Raw genomic sequence first — 16,333 nt, 5'->3', positions numbered from 1 at the left:
CGATGTGAATTGATGGATTTGGCATTGTTTCAGGTGTTTTGATGATTGGAACAAGTTTGAATGAGGTATAGGGTTGTGTTGGTGCCTTTGGTTGAGGTCCCAGGGGGCCTCAGGGTGATTTCGGATGGCTAACGGGAAGTTTTGGAACTTGGGAGATAGTAGATTTTCTACTGCTGCTGGTGTTTTCGCACTTGCGGTTTGGGGACCGCAGGTGTGGTATCGCAGATGCAGGGTTATGGGTCGTAGAAGCGGAAAGGATGGGGAATGCCTGGAACCGCAGATGCGGAAGGGGGACCACACCTGCGGATCTGCAGATGCGGTGTTGGCCCTGTAAGTGAAATTCCGTAGATGCAGAAAAATGACCGCAGAAGCGGCTATTGGACCGCATATGCAGTTATGTCTGGGCAGTGAGTTTATTAAACATTGCATCCACGATTTTGAGCCATTTTTCCTCCATAGCCGAGTATTTTGAGAGTTCTTTGAGGGGAATTAAAGAGGGATTCGGGGAGAAGTGATTGGAGGTAAGATTTATGAGCATAAAACGTGATTCTATTGTGAAATTATTCTAGAAATTCATGGAAATTTAGCTAAAAATGAAAGAACTAGGGCTTGAGATTTTAAATTAGGATTTGAACGGCCATTTGAGGTCGGAATTGAGAACTCTTGATATGTATGGACTCGTGGAAGGATAAGGAACCCGTTGATGTAAAAATTTCTAAGTTTCGAGAAGTGGGCCCGGGGCTCGGGTTTTGCTAATTTCGGGATTTTTGATATTTTTCGATTATTTTCGCTTGGGCTTTGTTCCCTTAGCATATTGTGACGTATTCATTCTAGTTTTGGTTAGATTCGACGCGCGAGGAGGCCGATTTGAGGGGCAAAGGTGTAGCGAGCTAGGGTTTTACCGGTTCGAGGTGAGTAATGAATGTAAATGATGTCCTGAGGGTTTGAAACCCCGGATTTTCACATCGTAGTGCTTGATGTGAGACACCCACTTGATGATGAGCGTGGGGTCGTGTACTATTGGGGATTGTGACTTGGTTCGTCCTGAGTGATGCTTTTACCACGTATTTTAATTGAAGCTTATTTGTTATCATCATTGTTTGGACTGATTGCCATACTTGGGGCTTCGTGCCAACTATTTGAACCCTTCGGGGAGTTTTATCACTATTTCCTCACTGTTTTGACTTACTACTTGAACTCAGTTGTACCGTTTTCCACTGTTTTACATCTCAGCCACTTTTTACTTGCTTTTGAAACTAAAATGAAATATTAAATGATGTTTTGGGCTGAGAACTACTATTTTACTAATGCTCGAGGGGCTTATATGATTTCTGGAATGAGTACGACCAAGGGCCAGATGTGAGGATACTATGGGATCGGGCTGCGCGCCGCAATAGTGTTATACTGATATTGATATGAGGCCGAGGGCCTAGATTTGATGCCACGAGATGGCTTGATATTGCGCTTTGGCCGTAAGGGGCCCCTCCCGGAGTCTGCACACCCCTAGTAAGCACTGTCGACGATCAATATATGTATCGGGATGCACGCCGCAGTGGGTACTATAGGGTACCGTTCTATGTGTTTGTTTTCTTTATATGTCTTACACTTAATTTCTTATTTGTTGTAGCATTTCCATATTTTGTTTCCATTGGTTTATTGCTTCCATATTACTTATTTAAACTGCCGCATTATAGATTACTCTATGTTTTCCGTGATTTCTTATTCTCAGTCATTATTTATGCTTATTACTCACTGGGTCGGAGTACTCATATTACTCCCTACACCTTGCGTGCAGATCCAGGTGTTCCAGAGGCTGAGTGAGGATTTTCGGTCGATCAGTTCATATCCGGGAGTATCGAGGTAGCTGCACGGCATCCGCAGCCCGGATCTCTCCCTTCTATCCTTTCATTTTATCCGTATTTCCTAGACTGATTATGTATTAGGCTGTTAAACTTGTACTAGAGGCTCGAGACTTGTGACACCGGATCTGTATGGGCTATGTAGTAGTATTATCATCTGAATTTCCGAATATTTAACTCGTTGTCTTAAACTCTTATTAGGGTAATTTAGCAATTTAGTCGTGTTAGCTGATAATGATTTTTATAAGAAAAATGGATTGAGGTTGTTAGTTGGTCAGGCTTGCCTAGCAGTGTGTTGGGCGCCATCACGACCGGGGTTGGGGTCATGACAAGTTGGTATTAGAGCTTAGGTTACATAGGTCTCGCAAGTCATGAGCCGGTTTAGTAGAGTCTCGCAGATCGGTACGGAAACATTTGTATTTATCCTCGAGAGGCTGCAGAACCTTTAGGAAAAACTTCATATTCTTGAAATTCTTGTCGGGCAAACTTGTTGGTCTGGGTACTAAAACTTATGTTATTCCATTCTATCACAGATAATGAGGACGCGAGCTACCAGACGAGGTGGGCGACCACCAGTGCCACCAACTGAGGCCATCGGAGGCTGTGGACGCGGTCGTGAACGTGGAAGAGGTAGAGCAGCAAGGGCAACACCTGTTGATCCACCAGTTGCCCCAGCTCCGGATCAGGCTCCAACAACACCAGTTTAGGCACCAGCTGTGGCCATCGTGATTCCGGGTCTTCAGGAGGCCTTGGCATAGATCTTATCAGTTTGCACTGGCCTGGCTCAGGCAGTTTTAGCCACTACCGCAGCAGATACTTCACAGGCCGGGGGAGGCAATCAAACCCCCGCTGCTCGCACACCTGAGAAGGTAGTGCAAGGACTACAGACACCGGGGGCACCTCTAGCTCAGCCGGTTGCGCCAGTTCAGGAGTTCGTAGTACCAGCCATGCCGGATGATGAGCAGCGTCATCTTGAGAGATTTGGTAGGCTCCAGCCTCCATCGTTCAGTGGTGCTGAGGGCGAGGATGCCCAGGGTTTTCTTGACAAGTGTCAGCGGATGCTCCGTACAACAGAGATTCTTGATTTTAGTGGTGTGCCATTTACCACCTTTCAATTCTCGAGAGCTTCCTTTACTTGGTGGGAGGATTTTGATAGGCATAGGCCTGTCGGTGCAGCACCCATTTCTTGGCGGCAGTTCTCCGCTCTCTTCTTGGAGAAGTATGTACCGCAGTCCCGTAGAGAGGAGCTGTGTAGGCAGTTTGAGTGGTTGACGTAGGGGGGTATGACCGTGACCCAGTATGAGATGAGGTTTTCTAAGTTGGCTCGTCATGCCATTTGGATGATTCCGACAGATCGTGAGAGGGTCAGGAGATTTGTGGATGGCCTTAACTACCATCTTCATATTCTGATGACTAGAGAGAGAGTATTGGGTGCTACGTTCGAGGAGGTAGTTGATATCGTTCGTGAGATTGAGATGGTTCGCCGTAGGGAGCGATAGGAGAGGGAGGCCAAGAGGCCTCGAGGATCGAGCAGTTGCAGTGGTGCTCCGTCGAGGGGCCAGTTCCAGCATGGTAGAGGTCGTTCTTTCAGGCCTACTCAGTCGGCCCGTCAAAAGTATCGTGGGGCATCTTCAGGTCGTGGTCATCATTGGTCTCAGCAGGGCCAGCCTTCATTCAGCGCCCTCCCAGCTCAGAGTTCATCTCATGCCCCATCAGCTCAGGGTTCTTCTGTGCCGAGTGCATCTTCTAGTCACTCTGGTGCGAGGGGTTCCCTTTAGTCCCCATCTCCAGCACCGGGTAGTTATTATGAGTACGGAGAGTGTGGACATATGAGGAGGCAGTGCCCTCGACTTCGTGATGGTCAGTTTCAGCAGAGGGTCAACCCTCGACTTCTGCTCCAGTTACTTTACCACCCGCCTAGCCAACTAGGGGTGGAGGTCAGGCAGCCAGGGGTCTCCCCAGAGGGGGAGGTTGATCAGGCGGTGGCTAGGCTCGTTTCTATGCTATTCCAGGCAGGACAGATGTTATTGCTTTAGATGTTGTCATTACAGGTATTGCTTTAGTCTGCCACAGAGATGCCTCTGTATTATTTGATCCAGGTTCTACCTATTCTTATGTATCCTCATATTTTGCTCATTATTTGGGTATGTCCCGGGAGTTTCTTACTTTACATGTTCATGTGTCTACCCCGGTGGGCGATACTGTTGTTGTGGACCATGTGTACCGGTCATGTGTTGTGACTATTGGGGGTTTGGAGACCCGAGTTGATCTATTGCTATTGAGCATGGTGGACTTTGATGTTATTTTAGGAATGGATTGGTTATCTCCGTGTCATGCTATTCTAGATTGTCATGCTAAGACAGTCACTTTGGCTATGCCGGGTGTACCGCGGATTGAGTAGCGTGGCGTGACTGATTATGTTCCTAGTACAGTGATCTCTTTCTTGAAGGCCCAGCATAAGGTTGGGAAGGGTTTTCTATCATATCTAGCATTTGTGAGGGATGTTGGAGTTGAGACTCCCAACATTGATTTTGTTCCAGTCGTGAGGGATTTTCCCGATATTTTTTCTGCGGACCTGTCGGGCATGCCACCGGACAGGGATATTGATTTTGGTATTGACCGGTGTTGAGCACTCAGCCCATTTCTATTTCGTCGTATCATATGGCACCAGCAGAGTTGAAAGAATTGAAGGAGCAGCTTCAGGAACTCCTGTATAAGGGGTTCATTAAGCCTAGTGTGTCACCTTGGGGTGCGCCGGTTCTGTTTGTGAAGAAAAAGGATGGCAAGATGAGAATGTGCATTGATTATAGGCAATTGAACAAGGTAACAATTAAGAACAAGTATCCTTTGCCTCGCATTGATGATTTATTTGATCAACTTCAGGGAGCAAGGGTGTGCTCTAAGATTGATCTTCGTTCGGGCTATTACCAGTTGAAAATCAGGGATTCAGATATTCTTAAGACTACTTTCAGGACTAGATATGGTCACTATGAGTTTCTTGTCATGTCTTTCAGGCTGACCAATGCCCCAACAATGTTCATGCATTTGATGAACTGTGTATTTCGACCTTATCTGGATTCGTTCGTTATTGTATTCATTGATGATATTCTGGTGTACTCGCGTAGTCAGGAGGAGCACGCGGAGCATTTGCGAGTTGTATTGCAGAGATTAAGGGAGGAGAAGCTTCACGCAAAGTTCTCCAAATGTGAGTTTTGGCTCGGTTCTGTGGCTTTCTTGGGACACGTGGTGTCCTCCGAGGGTATTCAGGTTGATCCAAAGAAGATAGAGGCGGTTCAGAGTTGTCCTAGACCGTCCTCAGCCACAGAGATTCGTAGCTTTATTGGGTTGGCGGGCTATTATCGCCGGTTTGTTCAGAGATTCTCATCCATTGCATCGCCCTTGACTAAGTTGACTCAAAAGGGTGCTCTATTTGTATGGTCAGATGAGTGTGAGGAGAGCTTTCGGAAGCTCAAGACAGCTTTGACCACAGCTCCAGTATTGGTTTTGCTATCAGCTTCAAGTTCATATACCATATATAGTGATACTTCGAGAGTTGAGATTAGTTGTGTATTGATGTAGGAGGGTAGAGTTATTGCTTATGCTTCTTGTCAGTTGAAGCCCCATGAGAAGAACTACCATGTTCATGATTTAGAGTTGGCTGCCATAGTTCATGCATTGAAGATTTGGAGGCATTACTTGTATGGCGTATCTTGTGAGGTATTCACCGATCATCGCAGTCTTCAGTAGTTGTTCAAACAAAAGGATCTTAATTTGAGGCAGCGGAGATGGCTAGAGTTGCTTAAGGATTATGATATTACTATTCTGTACCATCCAGGAAAGGCTAATGTAGTGGCCGATGCTTTGAGCTGAAAGGCAGTGAGTATGGGAAGTTTGGCGTACATTCCAGTTGGGGAGAGACCCCTAGCAGTTGATGTTCAGGCCTTAGCCAATTGGTTTGTGGTACTAGATATTTCGGAGCCCAATCGGGTGTTAGCTTGTGTGGTTTCTCGGTCTTCCTTATATGATCGCATCAAAGGGCACCAGTATGATGATCCGCATTTGCTTGTCCTTAAGGACAGAGTTCCGCATGATGATGCCAGAGAGGTGACCATTGGTGATGATGGTGTGTTGAGGATACAGGGCCGGATTTGTGTGCCCAATGTGGATGGGCTTAGAGAGTTGATTCTGGAGGAGGCCCATAGCTCGCGATATACTATTCATCCGGGTGCCGCGAGGATGTATCAGGACTTGAGGCAGCGCTATTGGTGGAGAAGAATGAAGAATGATATTGTTGGATTTGTAGCCCGGTGTCTCAACTGTCAGCAGGTAAAATATGAGCATTAGAGATCGGGTGGCTTGCTTCAGCAGATGGTTATTCCCGAGTGGAAGTGGGAGAGGATCACTATGGACTTTGTGGTTGGACTTCCTCGAATTTTGAAGAAATTTGATGCTATTTGGGTGATTGTGGATCGGCTGACCAAGTCCGCGAACTTCATTCCTGTGTGTACTACCTATTCTTCAGAGCGGTTGGCAGGGATTTATATCCGGGAGATTGTTCGGTTGCATGGTGTTCCGGTTTCCATCATCTCAGATAGAGGTACTCAGTTTACTTTGCAGTTTTGGAGAGCCGTGTAGAGAGAGTTGGGTACTCAGGTGGAGTTGAGCATAACATTTCATCCTCAGACGGTCGGACATTTCGAGCGTACTATTCAGATATTGGAGAACATGTTGCATGCTTGTGTTATTGATTTTGGAGGTTCATGGGATGAGTTTTTGCCGCTTGCAGAGTTTGCCTACAACAACAGCTACCAGTCGAGTATTCAGATGGCTCCGTATGAGGCTTTATATGAGAGGCGGTGTAGATCTCCGGTTGGGTGGTTCGAGCCCGGCGAGGCTAGACTATTGGGGATAGATTTGGTTCATGATGCCTTAGAAAAGGTGAAGGTGATTCAGGAGAGGCTTTGTACAGCGCAGTCGCGCCAGAAGAGTTATGCAGACCGAAAGGTTCGAGATGTATCCTACATGATTAGTGAGAAGGTCTTGCTGAAGGTTTTGCCCATGAAGGATGTTATGAGATTTGGAAAGAAAGGGAAGTTGAGTCCGCGGTTCATTGGGCCTTTTGAGGTGCTTCGGATGATTGAGAAGGTGGCTTATGAGCTTGCTTTGCCACCAGCTTATCTAGCGTGCATCCGGTATTTCATGTTTCTATACTCGGAAGTATGTTGGAGATCCGTCTCATGGTTTGGACTTCAACACGGTTCAGTTGGATGATGATTTGACCTTTGATGTGGAGCCAGTAGCTATTTTGGGTTGCTAGGTTTGGAAGTTGAGGTCAAAAGATATAGCTTCAGTGAAAGTGCAGCGGAGAGGTCGGCCCCTGGAGGAGGCTACCTGGGAGATCGAGCGGGAGGTGCGGAGTAGATATCCTCACCTGTTTGAGGCTTCAGGTACATTTCTTGACTCGTTCGAGGACGAACGTTTGTTTAAGTTGGGGAGAATGTGACGACCCGACAAGTCGTCTCATGAATTACCGCTCCGTTTTTCCTATTTCTGCTTCTTTATGCTTCGTTATGTGTGTTTTATGTGGTCGAGTTGATTGGTTTGCGTTTGGTGTGGTTTTGGTAAGAAATGAGACACTTAGTCTCTTTTAAGAAGGCTTAAGTTGGAAAAGTCAACCGGATGTTGACTTATGAGTTAGAGGGCTCGGATGTGAGTTTCGATGGTTCGATTAGCTTCGGGAGGTGATTTGTGACTTAGGAGTGTGATCGGAAGTGGTTTTGGTGGCCCGGTGTAGAATTAGGCTTGAATTGGCGAAGTTAGTATTTTGGCGTTTCCAGTTGATAGGTGATATTTTGATCCGGGGGTTGGAATGGAATTCCGAGAGTTGTTGTAGCTTCGTTATGTCATTTTGGATGTGTGTGCAAAATTTCAAGTCATTCGGACGTGGTTTGGTTGGGTTTTTGATCGAAAACGTATTTCGGAAGTTTTTAGAAAACTTAGGCTTGAATTAGATGTGAATTGATGGATTTGGCGTTGTTTGAGGTATTTTGATGATTGGAACAAGTTTGAATGAGGTATTAGGTTGTTTTGGTGCCTTTGGTTGAGGTCCCAGGGGGCCTCGGGGTGATTTCGGATGGCTAACGGGAAGTTTTGGAACTTGGGAGATAGTAGATTTTCTGTTGCTGCTGGTGTTTTCGTACCTGCGGTTTGGGGACCGCAGATGCGGTATTGCAGATGCGGGGTTATGGGTCGCAGAAGCGTAAAGGCTGGGGAATGCCTGGAACTGCAGATGCGGAAGGGGGACCGCACATGCGGAGCCGCAGAAGCGGCGAGAGGACCGCAGATGCAGTGTTGGCCCTGTAAGTGAAATTCCGCAGATGCGGAAAAATGACCGTAGAAGCGGTACCGTAGAAGTGGCTATTGGACCGCAAATGCGGTTATGTCTGGGCACTGAGTTTATTAAACATTGCATCCGCGATTTTGAGCCATTTTTCCTCCATAGCTGAGTATTTTGAGAGCTCTTTGAGGGGAATTGAAGAGGGATTCAAGGAGAAGTGATTGGAGGTAAGATTTATGAGCATAAAACATGATTCTATTGTGAAATTAACCTAGAAATTAATGGAAATTTAGCTAAAAATGGAAGAACTAGGGCTTGGGATTTTGAGATTTTTAATTGGGATTTGAAGGGCCATTTGAGGTCGGAATTGAGAACTCTTGATATGTATGGACTCGTGGAAGGATAAGGAACCCGTTGATGTGAAAATTTCTGAGTTTCGAGAAGTGGTCCCGGGGCTCGGGTTTTGCTAATTTCGTGATTTTTGATATTTTTCGAGTGTTTTCGCTTGGGCTTTGTTACCTTAGCATATTGTGACGTATTCATTCTGGTTTTGGTCAAATTCGACGTGCGAGGAGGCCGATTTGAGGGGCAAAGGCGTAGCGAGCTAGAGTTTTGCCAGTTCGAGGTGAGTAATGAATGTAAATGATGTCTTGAGGGTTTGAAACCCCAGATTTGCACATCGTAGTGCTTTATTAAGGTGAGACATGCGCTTGATGATGAGCGTGGGGTCGTGTACTATTGGGGATTATGACTTGGTCCATCCCGAGTGATGCTTTTACCGCGTATTTTGATTGAAGCTTATTTGTTATCATCATTGTTTGGACTGATTGCCATACTTGGGCTTCATGCCAACTATTTTAACCCTTCGGGGAGTTTTATCACTATTTCCTCACTGTTTTGACTTACTACTTGAACTCAGTCGTACCGTTTTCCACTGTTTTACAGCTCAGCCACTTTTTACTCGATTTTGAAACTAAAATGATATATTAAATGATGTTTTGGGTTGAGAACTACTGTTTAACTAATGCCTGAGGGGCTTATATGATTTCTGGACTAAGTACGGCCAAGGTCCAGATGTGAGGATACTATGGGATCGGGTTGCGCGCCGCAGCAGTGTTATACTGATATTGATATGAGGTCGAGTGCCTAGATTTGATGCCACGAGATGGCTTGATATTGTGCTTGGGCCGTAAGGGGCCCCTCCCGGAGTCTGCACACCCCTAGTGAGTGTCGTCGACGATAAATATATGGATCGGGCTGCACGCCGCAGGAGGTACTATAGGGTACTGTTCTATGTGTTGGTTTTCTTTATATGTCTGTCACCTAACTGCTTATTTGTTGTAGCATTTCCATATTTCGTTTCCATTGGTTTATTGCTCCCATATTACCTTTTTAAACTGCCGCATTATAGATTACTTTATGTTTTCTGTGATTTCTTATTCTCAATCATTATTTATGCTTATTACTCACTGGGTCGGAGTACTCACATTACTCCCTGCACCTTGTGTGCTGATCCAGGTGTTCCAGAGGCTGAGTGAGGATTTTCAGTCGATCAGTTCATATCCAGGAGTATCGAGATAGTTGCATGGCGTCCGCAGCCCGGATCTCTCCCTTCTATCCTTTCATTTTATCCGTATTTCCTAGTCTGATTATGTATTAGGCTTTAAACTTGTACTAGAGGCTCGAGACTTGTGACACCGGATCTGTATGAGCTATGTAGTAGTATTATCATCTGAATTTCTGCATATTTAACTCGTTATCTTAAACTCTTATTAGAGTAATTTAGCAATTTAACCGTGTTAGCTGATAATGATTTTTATAAGAAAAACGGATTGAGGTTGTTAGTTGGTCAGGCTTGCCTAGTAGTGTGTTGGACGCCATCACAACCGGGGTTGGGGTTGTGACAAAGTTGTAATTAAGTGTTGTTGGTTATATCCATAAGAATTAAGATCTACTAATTTCCAAGTATTGCCTAGCATGTTCCACTTAGGAATGCTTAACTTTAATTGTTTTATATGATTACATAGCAATATTTTCATGTGCCATTTTTTATTATCTTACAAAATTTTATAATGTTATTGCGTTGATAGGTTACTAAATCATCCTTTCTCATGAAAATATTGTAGGTTACAATACCTTCCAATAGATAAATCTTGGATTGCAGTTTACCTATTTTATTGCCTACTTTTGTTAGCATATCTATGAGTGATTTATTGCCTATTTTTGTTAGCATATCTATGAGTGATTTATAAGCCAGAAAACTGTCAGAGCACATCCAAGCACATTTTCTGTATGACAATTTAAAACTCAACCTTGCATCAAAAGTATGATTTACCACAAGTTGTGAAGAAATCATCTGGTATAGGACCATCTGGTGAAGAAACCATCTAGTATAACTATAAGTCTTAGCCAATGCTTTTCTTTTATTGCTTGCAGGTATGCCGAAGCCCAAGCATTACGAGAACTTCCAGAACACCTTTTAGTCAGAAGGGCAGTAACAACCTAGAAATGCATCAAAGGAAAAAAATGGTCAGGACATCGTAATATCGCATTTTCTACCAACAAATTTATATCTTCTCCTTTAAGAGCGCAAATCTGTTAAAACAAAAAGAAAACCATAAATGTTGATTTAAAACTTTTGAAAGGCCATAGTTGCGTGTAAAAGAATATACATAATGACCATAAATAGAAAATCCAAATACAGAGACATTTTCAGGTCTTACGTATTTAGTATTAGAGTAAAGTTTACCACATAGTGCCTTAACTCTAAGTAGTAATTAAAATAGCATCTTATAATGTAATACCTAAAATTCTAGAACAGACTATTGCAATAATACATATTTGTTCTGTAACGACCTGACTGGTCGTTTTGAGTAACTGCGTCTGTTTCGGCTATTTGAGGTCTCGAGCAGTTTCATAATATGTGCATCGACTTGCGTGAATGGTTGAATTCAGTTAACTGATGATTCAAAGTCAAATTTGAAGAAGGAGACTAGTTTTGGAAGTTTAAATGGTGAGAATTTGACCGGAATTGAACTTTTGAGTAAACGATCCCGGAATGGGTTGTGGGTGATCTCAACAGCTTCATATGGTGATTTTAGACTTAGGCACACGTCCGGATTCGAATTTGGAGGTTCGTAGGGTAACTTGAGGTGTTTCGGCAAAAGTTGGAAAAGTTGAAGTTTGGAAAATGGATAGGTTTGACTCATAGTTGACTTTTATGCTATCAGATTCGAAATGCGATTCCGAGAGTTGGAATAGCTCCGTTATGTCATTTTGTACTTGTCTGCAAAATTTGGCATCATTGCGGGTTGATTTGATAGGTTTCGGGCACGAGTTTTGAAAGTTGGAAGGTTTGAAAGTTCCTAAGTTCGATTCTTGATGTGATTCGTCGTTTCGGCATTGTTTGATGTGATTTGTGACCTCGAGCGAGTCTATGTTAGGTTATATGACTTGTTTGTGTGTTTGGGCGGGGTCCCGGGGGCCTCGGGTGTGTTCCGGATGGGCTACGGGACATTTTTCCTTGTTTTTGAACTGCTCTTTTCTGCTTGTGATATCCTCTTTCGCGATCGTAAATCGCCTTTTGCGTTCGCGAAGCTTTATTGCTAACCACCTGGAAATCCTTCTTCGCGTTTGAAACCTCGCGTTGGGAAGCTCTGCCTTCTCCTTCATCGCGTTCGCGTTCGCTTTCCCGTCACGCGTTCGCGTAGTTATGATGTTTCAATCTTCGCGTTCACGTACTAGTTCACGCGTTCACAAAGAGCAGCCTCTGGGCCATAATATTTTTCTTCTTCGCATTCGCAGATGTATTGTCGCTTTCGCGATGAGTAACCTGGGCACCTTCCTTTTTCTTCTTCGCGAACGCGATGCTTTAGGACTTGAGCAGAATAAATAGTACTTTATTCCGATGGTTTGCCATTTTCACCATTTTTGGTGATCTAGAGCTCTGTTTTGGGCGATTCCTTATGGGTTTTTCAAGCAAAACGATTGGGTAAGTGCTCTTCACCTAGAATTGATTATATTCTATGAATGTGTCTTCATTTTTATCATTTCATTTGTGATTTGGGTTGAGGAAAATGTTGGTTTTTGAAGAAAATTCCTAAAATGAAAAATCATGATTTGAGGGGCCAAATGATATCAGAATTTAATAAATTTTGTATGATTGAACTCATGTTGGAATGGGTATTCGATTTTTGTAAAATTTATCGAGTTCCAAGGTGCGGGCCCGGGGGTCGACTTTTGGACGGACTTTTGGATTTCGTTAAAGGTTGAGACTTTATTGTCCGGAACAGTTTCTTATGTGTTTTATTTGTGCTTTGAAGTTAACTTGGTTAGATTTGAGCCATCCGGACGTGTTTTCACTCGAGAAGCGCATTTTAGAGTATCGGTTTGTCGTTTTTGAGGTAAGTATCTTGCCTAACCTTGTGTGGGGGACTTCCCCTTAGGATTTGAGCCTTTTATGTTAATTGTAGTCTGTGCATGCGAGGTGATGAGTGTGTGCTCGAACTTATTTGGGAGAAATTTGCTCTAGGGTTCTTAGGTCCTTATGTTCATTATGTGGAAAGTATCTCGTTATGACTGGGTTTGTTAATTACTTAAATTTCCTCTATATGCTCCATATGATGTTGTTAGCTTTTCTCTAATTCTTACGTGTTACATTGACCCTTAATTGAAGTGATTGCTTTCTTTATTGTTTTGATACTTCTTGATTGTGAGTTCCTCTTGACTTCGTGCAATTATGTTACATGTCCAATTATTATGGTTACTGGTGTAGTTATCACGTGTTTATTATGTCTTGTTGTTTTATTGAGGTTATCGTGCTTCTTGGTTTTTCCGTGACCCTTATTATGTACTTGTTGATTCTCTTGTTGGGATGTTATTGCTTATGATATTGTTTCTCTTGCCGGGATATTGTTGTTATATTATTGTTCCCTTGCTAGGATGTTATTGCTTATGATATTGTTTCCCTTGCCGGGATATTGTTGTTATACTATTATTCCCTTGCCGGGATGTTATTGCTTATGCTATTGTTTCCCTTGCCAGGATATTGTGGTTATACTATTGTTCCTTTGCCGGGATTCTTTTATGATTGGTGTTGATTTGTATATTGGGATCAGTTTGCACGTCGCAACAATATTATATGGTATCGGGTTGCACGCTGCAACAAGGAGTAATAAGGGTGGATAGGTGGGGTCAGGTTGCATGCCACAACATCATTATATGATTGGGATCGGGTTGCACGCCGCAACATCATTATATGAATGGGATCGGATTGCACGACGCAACAATATTATATGATTGGGATCAGGTTGCATGCCGCAACAAGAAAGAACAAAAGTGAATATTGATTGCATGGTGAGGATTGAGAGTTAAAGCACGAAGGGTGATGTCGTGCACTTTCTGTTGCTGTGTTTATTTGTTGTTATCAATTCAAGTGTTTTAACTGTTTAAATTCCTTTATTGCTATGATCCTTTGTGTTGGAACCTACAATGTTTTCAATATATATATATATATATATATATATTCCAATACTTCAAACTTCAATGATTGTTACATCTTTAATTCAATTAGTTTCTCAATTATATCCCCTTAAACCGTCTGAGGTTGTATTTTACTTAAAAAGAAATTTCTACTAAGTTTTAAGTTATTAACTCCCACGTTAAAGGTAATAATTCATTCGATGTTGTATTTTAATTGGAAGGGGTACCTTCTTTACTCAAATGATTTCAAAAGAAACAACTTCATCTTTTCTCGTTGGCTTTCCTAATTAGTTTTGAAATTGTAATCTACTTATATTAGGTAAATGAGACTTCTTGAACATCTTGAGTGCATTTTTACGGACATTATGTATCGTATAGCTTGTGGATTTTGTTGTTAAAGTGAGATGGAATATGGGGGCACAAGGTGCCATGTGGGTTGAAGGTTCGGAAGTTGAGATTATGATATGAGAAACCGAGGATTGAGATGGTCGGGATTGTGTATTAGACATGATATGATTGATTGAGTTGGCATTGCCTTCTTTATTTGAATATATTCTTACTTGTCTTTGTTCCTCTTATGTCAGTGTTGATTTACTTGGTTATCGTTCGTTACTACCCGTGTTCTCCCTTTATTGTTCCTACTGTTTGTATTTTGATTTCTCTCCACTGTTGATATTACCTCGTTATCTTTATCTCGATATTTTATTATCATATCCTATTCATTTCATTTGACCAGTAGGTGTCTTGACTGTTCCTCATTACTACCCCATCGAGGTTAGTCTTGATACTTACTGGGCACCGTCGTGGTGTGCTCATACTACACTTCTGTATATTTTTTGTGTACAGATCCAGGTATTGATCGATAGTAGCTGTGCGGGTCATCGCGGTGGAGACTCACGGTAACCTGTTACTGCATTCGCAGGCCTCGGAGTCACCTTCGTTTGTAATTACGTTCCATTGATTCCTTCTCGTTTTGGAACATTGTTGTATTTATTTTGTATAACTACTCTTAGAAAGGCTTATGACTTGTACCACCGGTTTTGGGAATTATGATTTATTGAGAGTTATTTAATTTGAAGTCAGTAAATGTTAATGTTATTTCAGTAAATGTTAGGCTTACCCTAGTTTAGAGAGTAGGTGCTATCACGACTCCTTCGGATGGATTTTGGGTCGTGACAAGTTGGTATCAGAGATCTAGGTTCATAGGTACTACGAGTCATAAGCAGGTTTAGTGGGGTCTTATGGATCGGTGCGAAGATACCTGTACTTATCTTCGAGAGGCTACAGAATTGTTAGGAAATCACTTATTTCATTCCTTATCGTGTGATATTGATTCACCTCGAAGTATATGACTTATGTCCCTTTACATCCACTCGTGTATAATATTACGCTCTCAGCGTTCGCCTTGCGCTAGTAGACTGTGATGCTACAGACGGTCTACGAAGGAGTCGGGGATGCTCAAGCATTGTCTCAACATGCTGTCCAGACTGAAGATACAGAGGTATTGGGAGGATATTCAACTGTTCATATGGAGGCACAACGGTTTCCGGCATCTGATTGATGAGTGCAAGCTTTGAAAGGTTTAATTGGTTGACTAGTCATCGTGATGGTGGCAAGGTCACGAGGTGGGTGTTGATTGGAAATAGTTGGTGGTATTGGAGTACCTTGTGGTGTGTGTTGTGTGAGCCATGAAGGTTAGTTTTGCAGATCATCGAACATTGTTTTTTATGGTTTTGCGCCAGTGGAGGAGTCCAATAACGGCATTTAGATTGCAGAGTCAGATTTATATTGGTTTTAGCCTGAGGTATGTGTATATGTGGTATTGGTAGGTTACCGGATTTGGGGTATGACCAGGGTCTGAGATCTTGCACGAGATGATGTTGGGGCTTACAGTATTTCTACGTCAATAATGGTCTACATTTCAGCACCAAGGGGAGTTGTAGGAACAACTTCAAATTCACAGGAGGTCTATTTAGTGTGAGTATCATGATTGTGGCAGAACGGGGTGCTTAAGAGGAAATGCAGTGGTTTATGAGCTTCTGGCTACCTGGTTCGTGTTAGGATCATCTGTATCTGGGACTTTGATTGGGATAATTTTATATCGACTATCCGAAGAAATGGGTTAGCTCAGTAGTGTTGGGTCAGCATAGTAATGAAAGTAATTGGTCCTTTTGAATGGGAATTCTCTACTAGCATTTGTGGCAGCACTCTGGTATTGGAAGGTTTGTGTGACTCGGTTGACTTGGGGAGATACGGTCCTAATGGCTTAGTTACGTGCGGGTAGATCTCAGGGAGTTCTCGATGGTTTAGGCAATGACCTGATTCTGCTGGCTACTACGGGCATAAGGAATATGTTGCACATTGTGGATTTCTTCTAAATAGGTATCAGAAATTAATAGAGTGTTGGCATTTTTGACTGTTATATGTGAAGAGTGTGCATTTTTGGAAAGGACCTTGAGTTTTGGTTGCGGGAGCGTGACTAGTAGCATAGTGGTTACTAGGTTTTGAGGCTTTCGAGGATCATGTTTTGTTACACGGCCAAAACCTCTATATGAGTGCTTCAGCAGAATGATAGGGTGTAAGTGATATATCAACCATTTGATTTGCGTAATTGAGTATGAGTATGGAGATTTTGGTGTCCCCGAGGTTTTGGGGC

The sequence above is a fragment of the Nicotiana sylvestris genome, chromosome 7 (genome assembly GCF_000393655.2).
Source record: "Nicotiana sylvestris chromosome 7, ASM39365v2, whole genome shotgun sequence".
In the NCBI taxonomy this organism is placed as follows: Eukaryota; Viridiplantae; Streptophyta; class Magnoliopsida; order Solanales; family Solanaceae; genus Nicotiana; species Nicotiana sylvestris.
Note: the sequence above shows the minus strand (reverse complement) of the source record.